Below are 19,271 nucleotides of genomic sequence, written 5' to 3'. Positions count from 1 at the left end.
AGTGAGCACCCAAAACGTCCACCCACCCCATTCTCCTCTCAGCGGCTCCAAGAGATGCTGTCGTCGTCGTCGTCGTCGGCCCCAAACTGTGTCGCGCAAATCCCATCGTCTTCGTCGTCGTCGTCTCCATCTTCGTCGCGATCGTCTCTCGCGCGTGTGCAAAGCGGCGGGGGCATCGAATCGGGTTCCAGCGGGCCCAATACTGTATTACTCGGTCAGTCGGTCTAGAGGTACGACATCGGCATAACGCGCCCCTCTTGTGTGGACACAGCGTGGTTGTGTAGAGATAGTTTTTAGCTAGGGGCTAGAGAGCGCAGTGCAGTGGTGTTCGCTTCTTACCCTCACAGCCCAGCGAGCTGAGGTCCGTCGGGTTTGCCGCCCTACCTTTGGAAGATCGCGACCATCATCCGAGTCCGGAAACCGGGAGACTTGATCGAAGTTTTTAAGTGACGAACCCGATGCGAAAAAGGGGGATTTGCGAATTTCTTTTGTGTTCAATCGTTAGAAGCCTAAACCCTGTTGTGATCTGTTTTATCGGTGTGTTCTTTTGGGGATTGTTAGATCCTAGACAAGAGTGATATTGTTTTATAGAGTGTTCAAAAGCGCTTTGCATGATTACGTTTGAGGAAATTTTTGGTCGAACGCCGAATCGTGCCAAAATCAGTCGATTGCAACTGAAGCAAAACAGTTTAGTGAAAAGTTTCGCCCTAGCCAGCCGATAGAAAGGGGGAGAGTTTTTGTTTTTTATGTTAGTGCGCAAGTGTGGTAACGAAAAAAAACGTAGTTCATTAATTAATTTTACTCTGTCGAGTGGAAAATTATATGTAAATTTCTTGCGGCCTGCGAGCTCGCCAAGTGAACGAAAAATAGCTACAAGACGGCGTCGGCGGCGGCGGCCGGTGAAGGCTCAGAGCTGGGCTTCGGCATGAAAGAAGGTGATGAGTAAATAAAACAGAAGCACTGTGAAACAGTTGGATGGTCGGTGAAAAGTTTGATCGTATCGATAACGAGACAAGTGGAAGCGAAACACAACACCGGAGGAAGCCATCGGGAAAGTCCCCTCAGTGCTCCTAAATAAATCATCTCCCACCGACGACGACGACGACCAAGACGAAGACACGGAAGAAGATTTGAAAAATAAGCCACAGATTTGTTTCAGTGTATGGTTACCGCTTCAAGAAAAAAAAATATTAAAATTAGATGATCTGCCGGTGGATCTCTTGAGGAGAGGTGAAAACGGAAACAAGTGAGGCAACTCGACCCGAGAGCTAGAGTGTGATTATCGCCTAGGCGTCCGAAATAAATCCTCCACCAGAAAAAAAAAAAGTCATCATTTAGTGAGAAAGTAATGTGATTCGTCGTCTTCGTCGCAGAAGAAGAAATGTACAGTTAATCGCCATCCGTAGCGCGCGCACACACACATAGATTCACTAATGGCGACTGTTATTCGATGCGCGCAGCTTTGAATCGGGATTTGAGATTTGTTTTTCTGTTTCTATTTTCGTCAACGGAGATCAGCCGCCACCGCCAGAAGCGCAGTGAATCGAATCACAAGGCTGAAAGGGGCCCATAATAGGGAAAAGTAGTGCGCGCCGGGGCGACATTTTCTGACAAGTGTCAAGTGACAAGTGCGTGTGACCCTCCCGTTGTTGTCGTCTTCCGTTCCCCGAGCTGAGTGGATTAACTGTTGACACTAAGCTTGCCTTTTCGGCCCAGCTGTGCATCCTTTTTGGTTGGAGGTTGTTGGAATTCTTCTGCGGCAGTTATCATCTATTGATTGCAGTGGTGGTAAGTCATTGGGCGGGATGCATGATATGTAGTAATGTTAAGTTTACCACATACTTCCTTTGTAACACAGAAAAGATCCCAAGCAACAATTTCAATATCTTCTGGTTTTTAAGTAGAGGCCCACAAGTCACTGACTTATGGAAATATTATTGACAAAAAGCACATGAACACTGATTTTTGTGGAAAGATTTCTTAAGAAATAACTTGGAGCAATACTTGGAAAACTATTACAAAAATATCTAGAGGAAATCTCTCAGGCACCTTCGACAAAATCAATATATATTATAGTATTTTGTGGTCATTTTTGGGCAATTAAACTTATAGTGAAAACTGTTCATTTTATAAAGTTGACACCTTGTTTATGCTATATATTTTGTATTTATTGATAAAATCGTGCATTGTTAAACTATTAGTCTACAATGTTGTGAAAATACAAAATCTTGCAAAGTGCTTTTGATTGTAGAACTTATTTTTTTCCAAAATAACGTAAGAAAAACTGTTAATCAAAGTTAAGCATTATATTTTGCATAACAAAAATCCTTATTTTTATGGACAAATTGTATGCTGGTATCCTTAACTAATCTACCAAAGGAAGAGCGTAGGAAAAATCAACAATAATCCACCATTCTCTGACACTAGGTTACACAAGTAATTTATTCTTTATGGCCTAATTTGCTGATACACTATCCTTTTTCTCCCAGCAAAAAAGTAAAATTAAAAATTGGTTAAGATACAAAAAGAAACTATATTTGTATAAATAAGAGCTAAATTGTGAGTTTTAGCCAGATCCTTAAGTATAAATTGATCGTTTTTGGCGGTTTGTGAAAAAATCATGCTTTTGAATTCTTGTAGACATTTTTATCAATCTACAGCAAATTGTAAGCGTTTTTCTCAGAATGTTTTGATAGGTTATCTCAGAATAACACATCATGAAAATAAAACATTGAAAACAAATTCAATTTCATTATAGCAATGTTCCGAGTTTTTATGATTGTCATTGTGCTTTGAGAAGTCTTCTGAAAATAATGCATTTGTTTTTCTATTCTGCCAAATATATGACGTATGGACAAAAAGGGAAATCTTTGAGGGCTTAGGTAATTTTTCATATTATTACTATGTTAGTACTTCCATCAGCACCAACTTTAAACCTAAAAAATTTACTCATATCAGTTCTATTTAAATTTAAAATATTTTTCTCTAATAAAATCGATGAAAACTGAATTCATGACATCTGGAAAATTGTTGCTTAAAAAAAAAAACTTGATATTTTCAAGCAGGCTTTTTGTTGATGATGCTTTCGAAGCACAAGCCTTTTATGAAAATAAAAAATATAGATTGTCGAATTTTCCAGTCAATTTCTAATAATCATTGATTTTGAAAATCTCCAGAAAATACCGTTCCAAACGTTGTGCCTTATAAGCATGAAATTTATTTAATTTGGTGATTCCTTTTATTATCACAACATTGTGCAATAAAAGTTGAACGATGCACAAAAAACCGGTGTCCACTTCGTACAATGAACAGTCCTTAACACAGGCGTTATTTTTCTCAATCAGTTGGAAGATGAATGGGAACTTTCAAGAAATTTAAGCAGTGATCAAACAGTTTTGAAGATGTAGTAGAATAAACTCTTACAGGAACTCACAGTACAATGCTCAATATAAATCTTTAATAACATTTTCATTAGAACTCCTCAAGAATTTACCAGGAGAATTCCAAGAAGTACGTGTCTCTAATACTCTTTACGAAGAAACTAATATGAAAATTCATTTTAAAGTTCGGGAACAATTTTACACGATTTTACATGGAAAAGGGTGAATTCATGATAAGAACCGAGAAGGAATCCCACGTAGGATTCCTGATGAAATCTGTTGAACTATTAGGCACCTCTGGAAAAATATTTATTAGAATCCACTTCAAGACTCCCGGCAGAATATGATGATAGTTTTCTAATGATTCCTAGAGGTGTCTCTGGAGGATTTTCTTGCATATTCCTTGAAAAAAATTGAAGTATCCGAAACATTACACTGCGGAACACGTTTTTGCCTCAAGCACTAAAATACCGCTATTCACTCAATTAAAGGTTGCTGAATCCATTGCCGTTTTCAAAAGTATCATAGCATGTCCAGTTTTTGAGATATGGGCTGTTGAAAATGTAAAAAATGAGTATTTTATCCAACTTGCATGCAAGTTTGCCAGCTTGTAATCTTGTAATTTGATCCTTGAGACACGCAAAAATGTCATTTTTGTTACGCTGTGTTATCCATTGAAAATTTTCATGAGAAATTCAACAAAAACAATCCCTGGAATACTCTTGATATAATCACTAAAGTGATCTCTGAATCAACGGCTTCGATAGAAAGAACTATAAGTGTTATGTCTTGTCTCGCGTCGCGTTTCGTGAATGACTTGATAACTTCCTGAAACATTCTTTGAGGAAATCTTTTGACACATTGATGTGCGATTGTCTATAAGTATTCTCAAACCAATGCCATAATATTGCTTACGCTATTTTTTATTATAAACCTAATTGAATTTTTCGAACTGAAATACAAAATCGGTGGCATGACGCTGATTAATCGACGTTGGTGTCTATCGTCACATAAGTGCTACGGAGTTGGAGGTTGGTAGAGGTTTAAGGTCAGGATTCGCCTGAGAAGCTAGCGATAGACACAGAGCATTGGTTGTTTAATTGCTTTTAATTTAATCTCTTGAATGCCGACAATCAAGAGAGAAACAATATGTTACTTACAGTAGGAAGAATGTTGTTTCGCGTAAACAAATGCAGTGTGTTACATCGTCTAATATAGGCCTTCCCAAACGATGATTCTTGGAACCCTAGGGGCTGTGATGAATCCTCCGGGGGTCCGTGAAGCCATTTAACTTGTTGTTTAATCTTTCAACTGTATATTTGTATCTTTCAAAAACATGCTGTGAAAATTCCTTCAATATGATTGAAGATTGCAGGTTAGATATACTTACTAAACGCACAGTTCCGGGTCATTTGGCCAAATGCCATGTGGTCGAATGCATTAGTAATGAATTTCAAAGCTGAATTTCAAGAAAAAAAATCAACTTATTCTTAAAGAAGGATAAATCATCATTGATATACAAATCATTGGCTCATTAGATGAAACTGTCAGTGCTGAAAGAAGAACATCCAATATGTGAGCAATTATTCACTTCTCTGCTAGCAGTAAAAACTACCAACAGAGATTCTCGCATTGCGTATGTAATCGGCTTTTGACAGTAACTAAAACGGTCTACGACTTATTCGTCTTTTTGCAGGATCATTTTGCTTATGAGATCGCAGTAGGCAGCGCGCGCGAACGGATGTGTTAAAAATTTATCTGCCACGTTTTAATCGTCTCCGCAAATGACTAGATTCGGCTGGTTTTCCCTCTTTCTATTTTTGTTCGTTCGATAAATAAATAAATCCTGATACCGTACAAAAGTCGGCTTTGTGGCCGTGGGGTTAGTGTTACCAAGCATTTAGCCGCATCGAGTGGTGTGGGTTCGATTCCCGCTTCAGTCCGGAAAATTTTTCGTCAGGAATGTTATTCGACTGTGCCACTGGGCGTTGCATGCTAGTCCGTTGTCTAGTGTGGTGCTTCCTTCAAAGGGCAAATCGTCCACTGGAAGCATTAACGAGTCGGTGTCTTTTAAAAAAAAAGTACGGCATACTGCTGAGTTTTAGAGATTTGGATGAATAAAAAGCCACAATTTGGTGCCCAAGTAGTGTATCATACTTTCCTTGAATGGTTTTATGTTGGATTTTGTTGTGTATGCGAATTCCTTGTCGTACTCTTGGAAAGGTACTAGGTAGATTCTTGGCTAAATTCTTAGTGGATTCTTCCAGAGCATAATTTTTACATTGGGGTGTTCGCCATAAGGATCGGTGGTACATTACAGACGTGGTTTTTAAGAATACCTGACCAGTACATGAATTAAAACATGCTGTGAGCTAGGTAGGTTTCCATAAACGTTGATTTTAACAAAAGGCCAACTTTAGGGGTCCACGAGACGTTTGTTAAGCTTCAAAGGGGTCTCTATTCTGAAAAAGTTTGGAATTACTGGTCTAATTGGTTACCTATTTGTACTTTTTATCTGAAATCAACATGCTGTTCTCAAATCCGGCAGAAATTCAGAGAGCCACAAAATTCTTTCGTATTTTTATCATAACTTTAGTAATTCTACTGGAATTTCATGAATCTTACGCTAGAAAATTCAGATTTCTAGCTAAACTCCGGATGTTTGTTGATAAAATAAGTAATTTTTAAACCTTCGCACCATCTAGTGGAATTTATTACCCCGAATTTAGTACTATACCATTTAATTCTAGAGTTAGTATCCTTTGACAGATACGCGTATCTCGTAGACTTTAACTATAAAATACTCTCCTGTGTCGCGTACTAGACTCGACTTTAATCTAATCGAGTCTAATACACGACACTGAAGATGGCCTTACAGTTGAGGACGAAATTCGCGAATCTGTCAAAAGAAACAAAGTCTAGTGAAAATAAATGGTTAAGTACTAAAGTCGATAATAAATCTTCGAGCTGTTTAGTAGAATACCTATAAGTAGATGAAAAAACCGAATTTAGTACTATACCATTTAATTCCACTAGAGTTTGTATCCTTTGACAGATACGCGTATTTCGACCTCAACTGTAAGGCCGTCTTCAGTGTCGTGTACTAGACAAACTCTAGTGGAATTAAATGGTATAGTACTAAAGTTGGTTTTTCTTAAACAAATGTTTACAGTTCTGCTACACGTTTACAGTTAAAATTTCATGTTCGGAAGGCTTTTTGTTAACTTCCATTTCATACTGCTCATTGTTTGACCCATTGGGATGTTAATTGAAAACTTTCGGCACGCTTCAGATCGGTATATGGGCCATTGTCCGAACTGGCTTGAAGTTATGGAATGGACGCTGAATTCAATCTGTGTGACCGCCCTCTAATGGTGGACTCCCCGCCGGGAGTCTGCGGTGGGTGAATGACAGTTTGCCGAAGGCTGCATACATATCGGCAGTAAATGGCATCATTTATCATTCCGACTGGTGGCTGGATGGAGGTGGATGGGAGCGCCATGGGGTCTGAAAACTGGATGCAAAAGCTGACAAATTTTGCTGAATGAACTTAAACGGCAAAATGGTGCTACTTGGCGTAGATCAGACCTGGTCTAAAAAGAAGTTTTTATTTCAGTCGGATTGCAACACTGTTAGTGGTTAGAGTTCGCGGCCAAGCAAAGCCATGCTGAAAGTGTCTGGGTTCGATTCCCAGTTGGTTCAGGATTTTTTCGTAATGTCCTTGACTTCCCTGGGCATAGAAGTATCATCGTACCTGTCACACGATATACAAATGTGAAAATGGCAACTTAGACAAAGAAAGCTTTTAGTTTATAAGTATGGAACTACTCATTGAACACTAAGCTGAGACGCAGGCTTTGTCTTAGTAACGATGTAGTGCCAATAAGAAGAAAAATAAGAAGTCAGTCTTCACTTTTTATTGAACTACAATATTTGTAACTATAATCAACTATCTAGCACTTCATAGAGCGATATGGAGTTAAAGAACACAAAATCAATGCAATGCAAAGATTATGGACCGTAGACCGTAATTCATATCTGGTAAAGGCATTTCAAAAACTACCAGGAATCTCTCCAATTTGCCCAGCTCAGGATCATTCTTCGGATCAAAGTAGTCCAACGACCGCCGAAATCCCGCCAATCATCGTGTCTACGGTCACGGAGGGTGGTGGCAGCTCCCACCCCACCCAATCATCCAACAATAGGATCAACCGTTGTGTCTGATCGATTGATCGATCTCGGCCTCTCGGCAAGACAATCCGCGCCAGCACACAGAAACAACGGATTTTCGAGGGTGATGTCAATCAGAGCGTCCACCCGTCCACCCGTCGGTCAAAAATTCGTTGGAGCTAGATTTCGACAGCCAACGAGACTGGACGGCAGCCACAAACTACGTCAGATGCAGCAGCAGCAGCAGAAGGCCTTGAAATTGAATTTTTCGAATCGGTTCACCCGCATGCTGCGATCGTCGCCCCACCCTTCGCAGCGCTCCATTATTGGATAGAAAGGTAGCGTGGTGTGCGTTGTCAGTCATCGGAGATGGCTTTGAAAAGCTAGCAAAGAGAGGTAACAAGAGGGAAAACCACGCGCGATAATGAGAAGAATGGCGCGCTTGATGATCGATTTTTTTTTGTAGGTATTTCTCGCGCAGCTTGTTTCGCGGAAAGGCTTTCGATTCGCGACAAGAATGGATTTTGCGGAAGGCTCGGATGGCTCAATATACCATATTCATGGATGTTAGTATGTTTTAGGAGATTTTTCTTCAGTCAATTAGAAAGCAATACATTAACGCTGAATTGAATTTGATTAACGTCAGCAAATTTTGCCCAAAATAGTATTTGAATCCCCAACGGCTTCTCCGTCTTGGGATTCCACGAGAAAGGCCGTATCACCGCTAGGTGGACCAATCATGGTTTTTCTCTCTATTTTGTTAGCGTTTTTTTTTTTGTTTCATTTGCGAATCGTACTCGCGGTGCTGATGGTTTTCGCAGTCTCCGTTCGACTGACTCTATTTTTGGCAACAACGAACTGTTCGGACTTTGAGAATTCAGTGGCTGTGGTGGCGACGGCGGCAAAGCGTCTCCGCCGTATAAAAGTCTCTTGCCCAACCGAAAAATTCAAATGATGATGATGGGTCCAATTGTTGCCATTGTTGTTGTTGGTTCGAGAAAAGTGAACCCAAAAATAGGTGGTTCAAGTGCGCGGTGCGAAGCAGCTGAGAAGAATAAAAAAGCATCAAGCTCATGGAGGAAGTCAGGTTCCAATCAGGGGGGTTTTCACTCGAAACGATTGCATATTTTTGCATAAAAGGTTAAACTATTGGAGACACAAACCCGACTTTTTATCATATCGGGAGTTCGAATGGACGGGGTTGGTGGTGTAGAAGCTACCGCTTCTGCTTCATATCCAGAAAGTTATGGGTTCTATCCCAAGCACGTCCCTTTCCTCGTATTTTTTAATCGCATCTTTCACTTGCTTCCATATTCCACCCTCAATCCATCTCATATAACCAATTCGTTCATAGCAATCGCTACGCCCATGAGCCCAAGCTCGAAATATGTGCGTTAATAACGATTCACCCCGGTGCGGTGGCTGCGGCTGCAGAAAGTGGACCAACGGCGGCCGAGCCGAAAAAAATGGCGAGTTGCACTGACGGCATGGCGGTTGGTTGGTGCGCGCGGAGGTCATCCCCGTTTTTAGGGTGCTGAATGCCCTTTTAAGCGGAGCAATTATCGTGCCCCTTGCCTTCTCCGTCGACCCTTTCGGCAGCGGGTCACTTAGTTTGTGAGTACAGAGAGTTCAATTGCGCTAGCCCAGGGTAAGATACTCGCAGCACCTAGCAGCAGCGAGTGCTCTCTAATGGACAATAGCAGAGACGGCCGGTTGGAAATTGCTTTGACGGATCGGTGGAGCACTCTGCGGGAGAAATTATGGTGGGAAATTTTAGGAGGTTTTTTTTTCTTGCTCCCTGCATGATGAATTGTTACGAAATTCAAGTGCTCGATTTTCGGTGGGAAGAACCGTGCGGTGGTGGACAGCCGATGCGAGTGTTTGTTGTAGTAAATTGGGTGAATAGTTTGGAGGATTTTTTTTCTCTGGTTCCTGCAACCGCCTAAGTGCTCGGCGCAAATCAGGGTCAACGGAGATTAGTCACAGGAAGTTGCTAATCTTGGGAACTAGCCAACCGCGTGTTGGAGGTGTGCGAACAAAAATGGTTTGCTGACGCACTTCTTTGGCGAAGATCCATGAATGCAATTATGTCTTTTGGGTGGATTGGATTTTGTTTCGTAGAATTGGAAATTCAAATAGTTTGTTGTGGATTTCATTTTTTTGTTTTGCGACGAACAAGAGTTTAATTTTTCAGCTAGTGATGTTGAGTTTTGTGGTCACCAATTTTTCTCACAAAATGTTAAGAAAAAAAATGAAACTTATTGAAGATTGCTAAATTAATCGACGGATATCTATTGTAATTTCTGCAGATTGCCATTGGCGTAGCTAGGGTTTTTTCCTGGAGGGGGCCTAGGTGGGGGCCTAGCAAATTTGTTGACTTACCGAAGTAATGTCGCTCGCAATAATCATGATTTTCACAAATTACGTAGTTTGCATACATTTTATATGTTTGTGATTTTGTCTCACATCCTGTATCATTACTTTAAATTTCAATTTTCATTACGGAAAATATTCAATATACGTCTAATCCAGTAAAACATCCTTCAAGAATTCTTCCAAAGAACTCACGAGGAATATCTCTTTGTAATTCTTGCAGGAACTTTTCAGATATCGGGGATCTCTTCATGAATTATTTCCGAGCATTTCCAGTACATTCTCCCAGAACGCGTTTAGGGGATAGTTCTGTATGGCCGGACAGCCTCTATACCCGGAAACTAGCCTTTTTCAGAAATCAAGAGTAATATTAAAGTTTAACACCATAATACAATACCTATTGAGAAGTTATTAGGTTACGAAGAATATCACGTTTCTGTCTTCACAGATTATGAAATTAGAGACATGTATTTTAAGGGCCGGATACCGTTTTGATTCATATTACGGACACTTAAGGCCTCTTTGAAGTGTGTGCCACCTAAAAGTATATAAATTAAATCAATCTTTACGATTCCTTAGCGTTATCATGCTATCAGGACACTCACCTTTCTAATGGTAGGTGAAGATTTGAATACCACAACTTCAATTAATTTCAATAAATAGAAATGTATGCCCTCTTCATGATTCTCATTCCGGACACCACCTCACTTTTGCTTTCTATTCCGGACGGTTTGATTCAAATTCCGGACAGCTGGTGAAAAGCAAAGTTGGAAAAGTTGAATTGTAAAATAAACACTACCAGCCATTAGAAAAACGTCAAAACTAGTTGAGCATTGTAAATTTTCATGGATTGCTATGGATAAATAATATTAAAACGAGCCTCCAAATTGGGAACTTTTGAACGGCAAATTTTGAAACATTTCAATTGAAACCTTTCCCATACAAAGTTAAGTGTCCGGAATTTAAAGCTGTCCGGAATTTGAATCAGAACGGTATTTATAAGGAAGTCTTAAGCTTAATTTTGGACCCCTGGAAAACACTGATTTCTCGATAAAAGTGCATAAAACAATAATCAAGTTATATGAAGCAGAAAAAAACAAATGTTATATCTTCAGTCTATGGTATTGGTTTGAATTTTCATCAACTGGCTCACTTGTACGAGTTGACTGAATTAAGTGTCCGGGCATAGAGGACACCTAAATTTTTTTGCAAATTTTCACAAAAAGTGTGACAGCTTTCAAAAACATATTGTGCCGCTTTAACGAGCCACACATATTTTATTCCTCTTGTTCAATTGTAGATCTTTCAATTAGTAACAAAATTCACGCCAAAAGTAATGTACTTTTAGAATTATGAATTTTCAACGAAAAGTGTCCGAGCATTCTGGACTTACCCCTACTAGTTTTCACTAAGTTCCTGCTGGAACTCCCACGGAAAATCATTACCGCGATTAGAAGTTATTATTTAACAGATTTTTTCTTGGAGTTTCTTTAGGCTTTCTAATCTTACCGTAATTTTTTTTTTCGAAGAATCTGTATCAATTTGCTCTTGGAGAGTTCCAAATTTTGAACATTTCTCCATGAAGGTAAACTACGTACTTATTACACAAAAAAAATGAACTTTTTGGTTTAAAATATAATCCAGTTGTTCACTAATAATTTGTTGAGGATTTTCTGGATATATTGAGGATTTCTCCAGAAAATAGTACAATAAATACTACCAAAACTGTCTTCAAGATCACCAATACTCGACTCTTTCCACAAGCTCATCGGAGAGTGCACTTAAAGGTTTTTCCAACTTTGCCTTCGTGATTCTTCCTAAAGTTTCGCTTCAGATTCATTCACCAAATAATTCAGAAAATCTTTCATAAAATCCCTCTGAAATTCTTTAAGGTTTGCTTGAAAAATTCGCAGCAAATATTATCTAGGACTTCCTGCAAAAAAAAAATTGGATGATTAATTCAAGAATATAATATGCCACCAGATTTTCATAAGATTCAATTGGGGAAATGTCCTTAGTGATTTGTCAGAGAAGTTTTCCACAAATCTATCTGCTTTATTTTCACAGAAAATTTAAGATTTGTCTGAAAATCAATTTGATATTGATCCCCGAATTCCTTCAAAATTCTCTCTCACAGAGTCCTCTCTAAAAGCCACCCAAGAATTTTCCAAAGATTTTCTATTTTAAACAACATTATCGATTCTAATTAAAAAAACAATTTTTTTGACAGATTTACAAAAGGATTTTAATTTTCATTCTTGAACATATCAAAAAATATTCTCTAGAAATTCCATAAGGAATATATTTTCATTTTTCAAAAATTCTTCAAATTGAATTTGGAAAAAAATACTGAATTTTTGTCTGGAATTTCATGAGTTTTTGATACTTTTTGGTGAAATTCCTGACGATGTACCTCACAGAAAAAGCTTGTGCTGTTTCTTGTGTAAGATTAACTACAAAAAATCTTGTTCATGTTCATTGTCTTTTGTAATGGGCAATGATGTTAAAACAAATGGAATTTTTACTGAAAGTGTTTGTTTCTTACATGTTAGAAAATGTTTAGCATCAACTCCGAAACTTCATGGTAGTATGGCTAACTAATTAATCCAAAAACTATTTTTTTTCTACTTGCAGAAATTCCAAACAAACTTTTTTGAGGGAATATTTTTGAATTGAGAGGAATTTTTTGCGTTACTTTGGAAATTCGTTGAGGAATTCCTGATGGACTTACAGAAATCAGGAATCATACGTTTAAAAATTGTGATTTTATTCAATATTCCTAGAATTATTTCTTTACCTTTGGATTCTTTAAAATGTTGCTTTTGGAGAAAGATTTTTAACGAAGTTTCTCGAGAGAGCGTCATGCCAAAGAAGGAGAAACAACAAAATGTTAAAGCAGATAGAAACAATAGATGGATAACGAAACAACCATAGATAAATGATTATCTATATTTCTTTTTCTGGAGATGAATAACTGCAGGATAATTGAAATCTCGCTAATGAATTAAAAAATAAATTTCTCTAGGAGCTCCATCAGATTCTTCTTTAGAAATCATTCTTGAAATCAAGAAGAATTCCTTCTTTGACTTCTGGATTCCCAATATTCCGACCAAAAAGCCTTTAAGAATTCCGCCTTGGAATTGCACAAGAATTCAATTCAAGAATATGGATTTTTTGCAGAATTATAAAGGCATTTCTAAAGTAATGTTTCAAGGAATATCTTTAAAAATTTATTAATTATTCCCAGCCTTGTTATTATTCTACATGTTTTTCCACAGATTTACTTTACCGCTATGCTTATTTTGGAAGCAAAATATTCCTGGGAGTTTTCAATAAATTTTCTCTTAAGTTTTGAAGCAGAGAGGCATTCCAAAAATACTTTTTGTAGATAATTCCTATATAATCCGGGTTCAAATCCCCGGAAATATAGGAATTATCAAAAAGGATCAAAAAGGAAAATTTGTGACGCAATTTACTATGTATTTTTAAAATATTCCTGAAGAACTTTTGATGAACTTTGCTATAAATTTTTTAATAACATTTTTGGGAAAACTACATGAAGAAATTTGACAGAATCAATGATTTTTTTTTTGGAAAATTGGCTAAGGCAAAGTTTGAACTTTTGAAAGGTTATAAGTATTGCGGTCCCCCTGCCCCCCCTGTTCCTACGCCAATGCAGATTGCAAGAAAACGCAAAATCAATCGCAAAAGTATTTTCAGAAGAGGAAAAACAAGTGGTGCTATCAGTTTAAAGAAAATGAATTTGCTATACAATGCAATAAAATGATAAAAAGGCACGTCTAAGTATTTCTTTACCAAATTGTGAAAGAAACACTCAAAGTTTCAAAATTTTTGTATACAAATTATGAAAAAGTCGTGATGTTTTATACGCTTAGTGCAATTGCCTCAAATGCAATTTGTTAGAAAAAGATTGTCAAAATAATACCAAAACTGAAATCAATTATAAGCCCCTCTTAGTCACTTTCTCCTGCTCAGATAGGCCCTTCAAACCCCAAATCTGCATAATCCCTCCCACGTGCTCTCGCATCATGAGCCCACGCGTCCAACCACAGTTTTTCGCGCCATTTGACCGAGCAAGATTGGCCACAACCGACCGTGACAGTGACTCACACACAACCAACGGGGCACAAGCTGTCAGTCAAACAAAACTTCATCTCCAAGCTAATCACAAACCATGGCAATGCTCTGTCGGTAAGTAAGTTGTAAGTTCCTCTCGCTCCAGTGATTTCGGACCTTTGAGCGTGGGGTATGGTACCGACTCCGGGTTTTGGGGTGAAACTGAGCTAATCGAGTTCAAAGGAAAACGAAATGAGCATTTAATGACTGCGTGATTGCGTGGTGGATGCGTTTGCCATTTGCGATATGGTTTGTTGTGGGGATGCTAATCACCGGTAGGTGTGTGAAACATGCAACAATTAGGATGCTCTGCAATTATCCCTAGTTGGGATGCTGGAGTTAGTTAGTGTGAATGCTCAATTTTGAAAACGGAAAAAATGCAGTCGAAGCTCCTAGCTATCGTCAAACAAACTTGCTTTCGTTCATCAGTAAGATTTTTGAAACAGTTATTTTGAACGAAATGATGGTCCACATCAACGAACATTCAATTTTTGCCAATTGATAATTCATAACCTTCAAGTATACATTTTGTTACGAGGAAAAAGGTTGAATCAATTGTTCAGATGAAGTGGGGTACTTAGGACTTATCTATCTATATATATATCTATCTATCTATCTATCTATCTATCTATATAAATAAAAATGGAGTGGTGTTTGTATGTCACGAAATGGCTTGAGAACGGTCTATTGGATTTTTGAAATTCTTCAATAATTATATTGCTGAAGTGTTCCTACGTGTTTGTATGTATAAAAAGCTTAGGATATTCTCCAGGAATGTCGGCAAAACAAGAATAAATGGGACTGTAATTTTGTATGATTCGTTTCATTGCGCTTTTCAACGGCCTACTTGATGGCAAAACGAAGTTTGCCGGGACCACTAGTGCTAGATAAAAAAATAACTTTCAAAAATCACATTGAGGGCATTTGAGCCAAATGTAACAAATATATAATAATCCATTTTTTAACAGAAAAACGAAACTTTATCTTAAGAACAATCTCTTGATCTTCAAACAAATTTTCAGTCCCGCCAAATTGTTTGAAATGATACTAATAACGTGTATTTAAAATGTTGGTGTTAGCCAACAAATCCATCCATATCTTCGTGTAAACTTCTTCCAGTGCAGAGCTCCGATTAAACAAGCATGACACACTTTGATACTGTCAAAATTCGATTCAACGACTTTGGCATTTCCACAATGAATGTGCTCGGCCCGGGCCGTTAATAACAGGATTAGAAAACGGCTGCCATTCATCTCGCGGGTTGTGTGCTTCACGTTGGACGACGCGACGGGACGGGTCAATCCCAATCCGATCGGAATGTGTCTGCGAGCATTACACATGTAGGTACAATGGGCTCTGCCTGACAACGATTTTCCGAAGCGAGTTTCATTCACGAGTCGGCACGTGAGCAGCTCACTCGAGCAAAAAAAGCAAACCAATAATGCCCACAATTGATTCGATTGTGATTGTTGAGACTTGATATACTGGGGTGTTGTTTGAAGAAGAGAAAAAAACGCATCGAGGTTTTGGTAATTCATGGTCAATCGCATCGGAATTGGGTTCATCATTTTGGCTCTGTTTTGCTCTTGAATTCTTCGGTACTGATGAGATTTGGATTGCTTGGATCAACTTTGCCACTATGGGGCAAAAAACTACAAAAATCTTGTTTCACATATGAAAAAGAGAAGAAGAACAATCTTTTATCCTGTGACGAATCATATCAATTTGAACTGACCTGGATCAACTACTACAGAAGTAGTGCAGTTTTCTACTTTGAAAAGTTCCATATGGAAAAGGTTTCATAAATCTCAAGGGATTTCGTTAAAAAATCTTCTTACTAGTTTCCGACAGAATTTTGTGAGATCCTTCAGCAACGAGAATGTCCAATTAGGTTAACAAATTCTTTAAAAGAGCTTATCCAAGTCAGTCAACAAGATTCCTCAACTCAAATTAGAGTATGTGGACGCATTTCTTTCGATTTCCTATGATAATTGAAGTTTTGCTATAATTTTATTACTGGTTTCGAAACAAATGTTGAACAAATCAACTACAGGAATCTGCTGACTAAGCTGTTTTACCTTTTTTTGCGGTTTTCGGATATTTTCTTGATTATACCTTAAATCGCTTCCATACTGATCTTTGAGGCTTTCAGGTGTTTATTTTAGACACCAACACGCTTATGCTTCCAGTGGACGGATTTGTCCTTTGAAGGAAGCACCACACTAGACAACGGACTAGCATGCAACGCCCAGTAGCACAGTCGGAAAACATTCCTCACGAAAAGTTTTCCGGACTGAAGCGGGAATCGAACCCACACTCCTTGACACGATGCGGCTAAATGCCTGACGACACTAACCGCACGGCCACGAAGCCCACATTTATCGAGAGTTTTATCAGACTTTCAGATTTCTCAATAACCTGGACTTATCTGGATATTTTCCTTCGAGCCTTTTCCCCTGCATATATCCAGGGCTCACCTTTGTTAGTGGTTTGGAGTTTTTGCTCGATATGGATAACTGCTTCAATTATCTATGATACTTCATCGTTTAAAAATATTCTATTTATTTGTCACTAATTACTTCAAAAATCGTTTAATCTTTTCACTGACTATTCACTGCTACACAAAAAATTGGCCTGAAAAATATATTTTTAAATACTTCCTCTAGGAAAAACAAGCATTTATCACCAGAGTACTTGACAACCCCTTCGAGAAACATATTCAGCTTTTCTGTACCTCAAAACTACTATTACCCGTCAAAAACATTGTTTCAAGAGAAATATTAATGTTTTTTTCTTAAAATTCTCAGCAGATACCTCTAACAATACTCGTATGAGTTCTTCAAAAATCTCAAGCAACTTTACTTGAGAATTTTAAATTTCAAAGCTTCTTCTATGCTTTTTCTAGGAAAGATAGGGCAAAATTCGAAAACTTTCAAAACAGATCAAGTTGGCTAAGGGAAACAAAATCTTCAAATCCGTTTACTCGCAACCGATTAAAAATTCTTTTAATTGATGCCTTTCAGGATTCTTCAAAAGCATTTGATATATGTCTAGTTTAAGTATGGTTTGAAATCACCTCGAAACCAAAAACAAAATGTTTAAAAAACTTGTAGGATACATCTAAAGTTTTAATGTGAAACTTCATCAATATTTCCAATAAGGTTCACAAATAAAAACATTTTTCGAAATGATTCTTACCTTTTTCTGTGTTGTTGAAAAAGCACTAACAGCTTTTAAGAACTACAATCATGATTATACTAATACGAAAAATTTGTCAAACAGGAACAGATGAATGAAGCTAGTGAATGGGATGAAAAGTATTCCAGAAAAAAGACAATAGAATTATTGAAAATGTAAGAATAAGTATGAGAAATAGTAAAGTTAGATGTAACGGAAATGTTGCTTGACGACTGGATGTTGCAGCTATGAACGAGGTATTTTCGGCCGTTGCAGTCTTTGAGAGCAGCAAGAACAGTTTTGCTTCAATATCCGACGGTTTCGGTAATGTATTTTACCTTTTTCAAGGATTAGAAACTACGTTCTCTTGTACATATATGGTAGTGCTCTACATTCATTTGTCCATACATGAAATTGGAATGGCGCCCGCTTTGGTGCATGTGTGGCGATATTTTTGCCTAGTACTGTAACGTGGGAGGCTTTTTGCTATAAACCTACTCGCTTTAGCTTACGCTTTGTGCTATAATTTCACAATTTTATCTCGCCTACGCTTTTAACCGTGGCAGCTTCTTAGCTGTCCGCGCTAACTTAGCTAAGTGGAACGCTTCTTTTCAGATGGCTGCAAAACTTCTTTCCAGATGGCTGGAAAGCCTCTTTTCAGATGGCAGGAAAGCCTTTTTCCAGATGACTGGAAGACCTCATTCTAGATGGCTGGAAAGCCTCATACCGGATGGCAGGATAGCCTCTTTCCAGATGACCTCGTTCCGGATGGCTGGACAGCTTCTTTCCAGATGGCTTGAAAGTTTCTTTCCAGATGGCTGGAAAGCTTCTTTCCAGATGGCTAGAAAGCTTCTTTACATATGGCTGGAAAGCCCCTTTCCAGATTTCTGAAAAGCCCCTTTCGAGATGGCTGGAAAACCCCTTTCTAGATGACTGGAAAGCCCCTTTCCAGATGGCTGGAAGCCTCCTTCTAGATGACTGGAAAGCCTATTTCCAGATGATTGGAAAGCCCAATTCCAGCTGGCTTGAAGGCCTCCTTCTAGTTGACTGGAAAAATCAGATGGCTGGAATGCCCCTTTCCAGATGGCTAGAAAGCCTCTTTCCAGATGGCTGGAAAGCCTTTTTTCAGTTGGCTGAGAATCCTTTTTTCAGATAGCTGAAAACCTCTTTCAAGACGGCTGGAAGTCCCCTTTCTAGATGGCTAAAATACCTATATCCAGATGGGTGGAAAAGCTCTTTCCAGATGGGTGGAAAGCCTCTTTCCAGATGGCTGGAAAGCCAGATTCCTGGAAAGACTTTTTGAAAATGGTAGGAAAGCCTATTTTCAAATGGCTGGAATTTTTTTCGAAATGGCTGGATACCCACTTTATTGATGGCTGGTAAGCCTCTTTCCAGATGGATGGTAAGCCCCTTTTCAGATGGCTCCTTCTAGATGACTGGAAAACCTCTTTCCAAATGGGTAAAAGCCTCCTTCCGGAGGGCTGGATAGCCTCTTTCCAGATTGCTGGAATGCCTCGTTCTAGATGGCTGGAAGACCTCTTTCTAGATGGCTGGAAAGCCTCTTTCCAGATGGCTGGAAAACCCCTTTCCAGATGGCTGGAAAGCCTCTTTCCAGATGGCTGGAAAGCCAGATTTGTGGAAAGATTTTTTGCTAATGGTAGGAAAGCCTCGTTTCAAATTGCTGGAATTGTTTTTTAGCAATGGCTGGAAACCCACTTTCCAGATGGCTGGTAAACCTTTTTCCAGATGGTTGGAAAGCCCCTTTACAGATGGATGAAAAGCCTCTTTCCAAATGGCTGGAAAGCCAGATTCTTGGATGGCTGGTAAGCCTGTTCCAAGATGGCTGAAAAGCCTCTTTCCGGATGGTTGGAAAGCCCCATTCCAGATGGATGAAGAGCCAGATTCCTCGAAAGACATTTTGCTAATGGTAGGAAAGCTTCTTTTGAGATGGCTGGAACTGTTTTTTCGAAATGGCTGGAAACCCATTTTCTAGATAGAGGGAAAGCCCCTTTCCAGATGGCTAGAAAGCGTCTT

The 19,271-nt window shown here is 38.7% G+C and overlaps 1 protein-coding gene across 1 annotated transcript in view; it reads left to right on the top strand.

Annotated features, from left to right (window-relative positions):
- The first annotated feature begins 222 nt into the window (after positions 1-222).
- Positions 223-19,271, top strand: part of LOC5570081 (transcriptional activator/repressor MOT3) — a 478,653-nt gene continuing 459,604 nt past the window's right edge. The window contains exon 1 of the mRNA XM_021850381.1: positions 223-1,788. The gene's annotated coding sequence lies outside the window, so the exon portion shown is untranslated. The remainder of the gene's footprint in view (positions 1,789-19,271) is intronic.

This window comes from Aedes aegypti, chromosome 3, assembly GCF_002204515.2.
Source record: "Aedes aegypti strain LVP_AGWG chromosome 3, AaegL5.0 Primary Assembly, whole genome shotgun sequence".
In the NCBI taxonomy this organism is placed as follows: Eukaryota; Metazoa; Arthropoda; class Insecta; order Diptera; family Culicidae; genus Aedes; species Aedes aegypti.
The sequence above is the reverse complement of the archived record's forward strand: the minus strand, read 5'-3'. Positions and strand labels throughout refer to the sequence as shown.